Source organism: Bidens hawaiensis, unplaced genomic scaffold, assembly GCF_021521415.1.
Source record: "Bidens hawaiensis isolate Kalapana, Puna unplaced genomic scaffold, B.hawaiensis_p1.1 tig00010669_1, whole genome shotgun sequence".
NCBI lineage: Eukaryota > Viridiplantae > Streptophyta > Magnoliopsida > Asterales > Asteraceae > Bidens > Bidens hawaiensis.
The window spans coordinates 177,058-184,934 of NW_027491817.1; positions in this window are offsets into that span (position 1 = coordinate 177,058).

A 7,877-nucleotide genomic window follows, 5' to 3' on the forward strand; every position below is an offset into this window, starting at 1 on the left:
TTTGGCTTTTCGTGTTCCTTATGACTTAAGGCATCAGCCACAACGTTGGCTTTACCTTCGTGGTAGACAATTTCGCAGTCATAGTCGTTTAGGGTTTCCATCCAGCGTCTTTGGCGCATATTCAGCTCTTTTTGATCAAAGATGTGCTTTAAGCTCTTATGATCAGTGTACACGGTAAATCTTTTTCCATAGAGATAGTGCCTCCATATCTTAAGGGAGAAGATTATGGCGCCTAACTCTAGATCGTGAGTCGTATAATTCTTCTCGTGCACCTTGAGTTGACGAGAGGCGTAAGCGATTACTTTCTTTCGTTGCATCAATACGCATCCCAAGCCGGAATGGGACGCATCGCAAAAGACGACGAAGTCTTCAATACCTTCTGGCAAGGCCAGTATAGGAGCTTGGGTAAGCTTTTGTTTAAGTATATCGAACGCCTCTTGTTGCTTTGTTCCCCATTCGTATTTGATGTTCTTTCGAGTCAAGGAGGTTAAGGGAACAGCGATTTGAGAAAAGTTCTTGATGAACCTTCGATAATAGCCGGCCAATCCCAAGAAACTTCGAATCTCGGTTGGTGACTTTGGGATCTCCCATTTCAAGATAGCTTCAATCTTAGTGGGGTCCACTTGAATTCCGTTAACGTTGATGATGTGACTAAGAAATTGCACCTCGTGCAACCAGAATTCGCATTTCGAGAACTTGGCGTACAGTTTCACGGCCCTAAGAATTTCAAGTAACGTTCGAAGGTGATGTTCATGATCGGCCTTAGTCTTAGAGTAAATTAATATGTCGTCGATGAATACGATTACAAACTTATCTAAGTAAGGCTTACAGATACAATTCATCATCCATGAACGCAGCCGGCGCATTAGTAAGTCCAAATGGCATAACGGTGAACTCGTAATGGCCGTACCTTGTTCGGAACGCGGTCTTTGAAATGTCTTCGGATTGAACCTTAAGTTGGTGATAGCCGGAGCGAAGATCGATCTTGGAAAAGAAGCTAGCACCTTGAAGTTGGTCAAAGAGATCGTCGATTCAAGGGAGTGGGTATCGGTTCTTGATCGTAACTTTGTTGAGGGCTCGGTAGTCTATGCACGTTCGCATGGATCCAGCCTTCTTCTTGACAAAAAGTATCGACGCTCCCCATGGTGATGAACTTGGTCGTATGAATCCTTTCTCGAGAAGCTCGTCAAGTTGTTTCTTAAGTTCTTTCATCTAGGTTGGCGCGAGGCGATACGGAGCTTTGGCGATCGGAGCAGTGCCGGGAATGAGATCGATTCTAAATTCCACCTCGCGGTCGGGAGGAATGCCGGGGAGTTCGTCGGGAAAGACATCGGCATAATCGGAAACAACAGTAACGTCTTTGATTTCTTTGGGTTTAGATTCTTCGGTGACGTAGGCCATGAATGCTAAGCATCCTTGATTTAAACATTTGTTAGCCCTTATCATGGAGATTAGGCTAACTTGGCCCGCGTCCTTATCCCCTTCGATTCGTATCATACGTTTGTCAGGGGCTCGAAGTTCAACAGTCTTGCTAATGCAAAGGATACGGGCATGGTTGTCGGATAACCAATCCATACCCAACACAACATCAAAACCAACAAGAGTCATAGGTAGCAATTGAACAGGTAAAACGTAACCGGCTAAATAAGATTTTTCCATTTTCTAAAGCTTCGGAGATTTTAACAGTTCCACCACTAGAGGTCTCGACGCTTAGAGTTTTATTAAGTTTGATTAAGGGTTCATTTAATAGACTATAAAACTTATAATCTATTAAACTTAAATTGGATCCTGAATCAAACAAGACTCTAGCATAGGTATTGTTAACAAGAAACGTACCGGTAATGGTTTCCGGTGTATCGGCCGCTTTCTTCGTATCAAGGACGAACACTCTTGCATTGCCCTTCTTGGGCTCACTATTCTGACCGCTACCACCCGCACCACCAGCCGCGGGTTTATTTTTGGGGCATTCAAAGCTAAGATGTCCCGTCTCCTTGCAATTGTAGCAAGTCATCTTCTTCTTCCAGCAATCGGCCGTGGCGTGACCGAATTTGTGACATTACTCACAAGGATGGGGAGTTAGATGGAATCGACCTCTATGGTATTTCTTGCAAGTTTTGCATTGTGGGATGCCAGAACCGAAGCCAGACCTTCGTTGGTCGACTCCCTTACCCTTAAAACGGGCATTTCCCTCATTCTTCGTATCTTGCGTCGACACGACCCTCTTATCTTATTCTTTGTTGCGGATCATTCCGCCCATTAAGTATCCTGCCAATTCCATCGCGGAGTCGGCGGTTTGAGGCAAGTGCGACCTCACCATTTCACGAATTTCCCGCGGTAGCCCCCATATATAGCGTGTAACTTTGCTGGATTCTGGGGTAAACAGCTGGGGCACCAAGCGGCAGTACTCGTGAAATTTGGTATTATACTCACGGAGGTTTGTTCCGACAACCTTGTGAGATAGGAAATTGGTTTGGATTTGGTCCGTCTCATGCATCGGACAGAACTTCGACATTATCAATTCCTTAAACTCGCTCCATGACAGCCCATACATTACCTCCCTTCCTCTACTCATGATTAGTGTGTTCCACCATTCTAACACTTCGCCTTTGAACATCAGGGCGGAGTATTGAATCCTCTCCTCTTCCGAACACTTGCTCGTAATTACAATCGTCTCCATCTCTTCAAGCCACCTAACAGTCGCGATGGCTCCCTTATCTCCGTGGAATTCTTTCGGCTCATAGTACTTGTTGGATCCCGGATAAACAATCAATAAAAATAAATAGATCTCAGATCTGTGAATATCCGATTACCACTATTAAAGATCTAGCTCATAGTATACCTTGATTTAATGTTATGTATATGTATATATTATCAATATATTAGACGAATAATGTTAAGGTGAAGCTTGAGAGAGAGCAATTACTCAAAATTTCTTTTGAAAACTTTTCACCAAAAACTTGCATTAAAGTGAACAGTAGTTCACTATATATAGAAGGTGATCTGGTTCGCTAACATCCCCTAGCGAACCAGCTTCCCCTTCGTTACATAAATTATCATAGCGAACCACCCCTTGATTCGTTAACATCCCCTAACGAATCAGGAGGGAATACATTATAATGTCTTAGTTCGCTAACAACTCTAGCGAACTAGACTTAACCTTAACGAACTAGTTAATAATAAACATTAAATATCACATTAATTGATAAATAAAACATTAACGATAAATACAAAGACTCTAGATGCAAAACCGTGCACTAACAGACACCCCCTCGTCTTGAGCTCTTTGTGTTTAACTTATTTGAAGCGCTTGGACTGCCAGTCTCTGCAACTATGAATTCCATGTTCGTAACACACACAAACGACTCGTTGGAATTGCATAGCCAGGTCGTAATCTTCTTGGCGTTCAAACAAAATTTGCTTCCTGTGTAGCACGTCGTTGTCTGTCTCTGATAAATTAACCAACCACATCGGGTCGATTATCTTGATGAGCTCGGTCTGCAGTCCTCGACCACGAACAATAATGGCCTCGCCAGTACGATTGTCATAGTACCAACGGTTGAAAGACAGATAAATATCTTGAGGCATTGTCTTCACAGGAACCTTTTTCATTGTCTTTGGCGGCTTCACTTTCAAGACAAGTTTCTTCCAGCCGGTCCTTGGATCAATCTCATCAATTCGCTTACATCTTGGGACCTGGGGCTTGAAGAATTTGAAGCCATGATTGACCTCGAACAGTAAGTGTTGATGAAACCACTCAGCCGTTCGGCGACCCCCACGATTGATAAATGGACGTCTCGCGAGGGTACGTACATCCCAACGCGGTAGAGTTAAAACATCCATTATCCTCTCGTAATACTGGACACCCTTTTCCCACTTGACTATACATACTTTAAGGTCAGAATCATAAGCCCATGAAACAATATCACCGTGTACCTTTGAAACAGTCTTGAAGGTAGTCACCTGATTAGCCTCAATCCAAACAGCAGCAGTATCTTTTCTTTCTTGATCTACATAACGTTAAGCACTGATAATTTTACCCACTTTATGACGGTTGAACCATCTTTCTACGTCCTCATCAGTCACTTCTTTGAGTGAGGGAACTGTTCGCTGCACAACCTTTTCCAATTCATCCTCAGTCTCTTTAATTACTTCTTCATGAAATACCGGAGCACCTTGATCAACGTTTGCGTGTTGATACAAGTCCGGGTACTCTTCAGCTGTCACATCCTCCATCTAAATCTCTTCATCCTCATAAACAAAATCCGTATTCATAAATAACGGATCAACTTCCAATTCTTCCTCAGTGATCACTTCGACATCGGGCTCAGTCTCTAAAGCAGTCAACTGATCGTCATTCAGCCCAAGTAGAATCGAAATCTGCTCCCGTGTCAAGGATCAAATCACAAACTCACCAACCTCTATCTCATATATGTTTACCACACTACGAACCACCCCTGATCCATCAACAAATATCACTGTGTTAGCTGCAATCATTTCAATCGGCTTGGCAGCTGTTGGATCTTGATAGATAATTATCTGCTTGCTCGAATCATCACCGCCACTAACACCAGAACCAGAGGAAGAACCATGCGATTGTTTAGGCTCACCTCCTGCATCAGATTCTTCAGGATCATCATCGTCATTCTTAAGTTTCTTGAAGGCATCTTCTTTACAAGTTAATTGTAAAATCAACTCTTCTTGTTCCTTTAATTTCACCCCCTGAGACTCAACAATCGTACGCAACGACTTAGTCTCCTTCTGACAGAAAGAAATATAACGCATCATTCGTCATTGATTCTCCATGAGTCGTTCTTGAGTTTGACGGTCAGCTGCCATTTGATTTTCATATAGATGTAGCAGATTTAGCAGCATTTCAGTTTGACGACCTGGTGGCAAGTTGTATACAGATGGATGAACAGGTTGAACAGGTCCTTGAGGCCGAGTAATTCTCATGAAAGAGACATCACTAGGCGGAGGTGGAGGAAGAGTAGTTGAACAAGAAACTATCCTTAGAAACTCAAATATATCCTTGAAATATCCAAACAAGAAAGTCGAGATTTCAGAGAAAATTTGAACAGGGTTTCTTAAAGATGAAGAAAGAAGGCGAACAGAGGAAGACTGTTCGTTTTCTTTTCTTATATAACATTACACGCAACTCTAGGTACAACTTGTACGAATCAGACGATTCGTTTAAATTAAAGTTAACGAATTAGCCCATTCTCTAACTCAATTCGTTACCTTATGTTGGCGAATCGCTACTTGATTCGTTAAATTAAAGTAGCGAATCAAGACATGATTCGTGACGCGATTCGTTAAATTATGCATAACGAAAGGATGATTCGTTACAGAGTGCGGAAGCGAATTAGGTTAGCGAACCAGAAGCTAGTTCGCTAAAGAATCACCTAGTTCGTTATCCATAAATAACGAATTGGATTTTAACGAAATAAAATCTTTTAATTAAATTTTAAATTAAATAATTAAATGAATTAATTAAATAATTAAATGAATAAATAAATTAGGTTATCGAGAGACCTTTTATCTCGACAACAAAATATGTTAAAAACGTTTCAAATTTTCGAAACATAACTTAAAATTATTTAAGTATTTTGTACAAAGAAGACGAAAATATTTTTGGTATTTTGTAAAAAAAAATTTAAAGAATGTATTTACAAAAGAATATCCGGTCCGTTAAAAAAATAGACAATCTTATTGTGTTTTTCAATGATTTTATCAAAAGCAGTACATATTTTTGTATTTTTGTTGAGTTTGAGCAGAGAATCATATTGACCAAATTGCCCTTCCATCACAGTTTTATATTTCAGCGATATTATGACTGGCGATAAGTCGGTCATTGGTATTGTTGTCCACATAAATCTAATAACACACATTCAAGTATTTTTGTGATATGATTAAATAGTTCAATTAAAGCACAGAATATCAGAAACTATCAGCCTCTAATCTCGGTTCAAGCTTAATTTGATTTTTGCAAAATCACCCCAACTTGACTTAAACCATTATATTGTTGATCAAAATTTTGATACCTATTTTGAAATTTTGAGCAATGCATCAAGTTTCCTTTACTGTGAGTGAGTATGCACGAGTCCATCTGTCGGCTTACATACATTTTATCCCCTGGGGTCCGTTTCTTAATGGTATTAAGACGCACGCAAGGGAGGAACAATTGTATGACTAACAGCGGATTTTGATCAAGTCAGTAATTTAAATTGTACGAAGTACAACGGTGATCAAGTTTAATGACTTTGGGTTTGCTTTAGAAGGCGAGTGAAATATTCATGCTTATGAATACCCAGATGGTTAAGCCGTATAAAGACTCACAGTGTCCAGAATCTTAACGCTTGTTATTTGCTTTATTTTATTTTTGGGTGATCAACAAATATAAGGCTTGAGTATGACTGGTTATTACATTTCTGCCATCCTCACCGAGACTTTTGCTAGAGACTAACACCAATTTGGCGTTTCTTTATGTTTATATCACATACTTTACTCTACTGAGTTGTTTTAAGACCTACCAATGCACCAATGCAATTAAGCACACAGTCTTTTAAGCTTACTTTTTGCTGAATTTAGGGTCAAGGTAATCAATGTACTATCATGTTCTCTTTTTGCTTCAAAAACTCAAAATTTTGAGGAGCATAAAATAAAGAAAAGATAAATTTAATCGCCCCAGTTAACTTAAGTTTATAAATAAATGGCTAACCATCAATTCACAAGTGAATAATAGGACCAAGACATGCAAGCATGCTCCACAAACTTAAATAACCGACATAATTTTCAGCGAGAAAATAATCTAAAATTTTTTTTGGTTTTTCTCTATACAAAATTTAAAAACACAATAGTTTTGTCTTTTTCAAATTTCTTATAAATAAAATAAACTTCACAATCTTTTTGGATTTTCGGATTTTTCTGTATAAAACATAAATCACATTCTTTTTGACTTTTTCAGAATTTTAAAATGTTTTTCGTTTTTCTAAATGTTTAAAAGAAAAACATTAAAGAATAGAAATCACAATTTTTTTTTTATTTTGAGATTTTTTAATGTTTTTGGATTTTATCTATACAAACGAAAACAAACTCTTTTTGTATTTTATAGATTTTCACCCCCTAAAACCAAAATAAATTTTAAAAGAAAAATATGACAGACTTAAAGATAGTCATCCTTGTTTAAGAATATCAGAGAGGGTCTTCAATCCGTTTAAATTAAGCAAAAATTTAAAACGCGTTTTGTCAAAAGCTTTAGTAAACAGGTCGGCTTTCTAAAAATCAGTGTGTACTTTCTCAAGATCAATTAATTTCTTTTCATAGAAATCCCGTATAAAATGATATCGAATTTCGATATGTTTCGTTTTAGAATGTTATACGGGATTCTTGGTGATACTAATGGCAGCAGAATTATCAATCAAAATAGGAGTAGTAAGAAACTGCAAACCGTAGTCGCGAAAATGTTGTTGTATCCACAAAACCTGGGAACAGCAACTCGAGGCTGCAACATACTCAGCTTCGGCGGTTGAAGTGGAGACCGTTGTCAGCTTGTTACACTGCCAGGAAACAAGCCGGTTTCCTAAAAATTGACATCCCGATGTCGTTGATTTGAAATTGATCTTGCATTCTCCATAATCTGAGTCTGAGTAGGCAGTAAAATCGAAAGTATCATCCTTGGGGTACCACAACCATGTCTGGATTTCCCCTTAAATACTGAAGAATTCTCTTGACTGTAGCTAGGTGAGTCACTCGTGGACTTGCTTGATACCTAGCACAAAGACAAACAGCAAACATAATATCAGGGCGAGAAGCCGTTAAATACATTAAAGAACCAATCATGGCACGATAGAGGGTAGGATCAACGGAATCCTCCAATT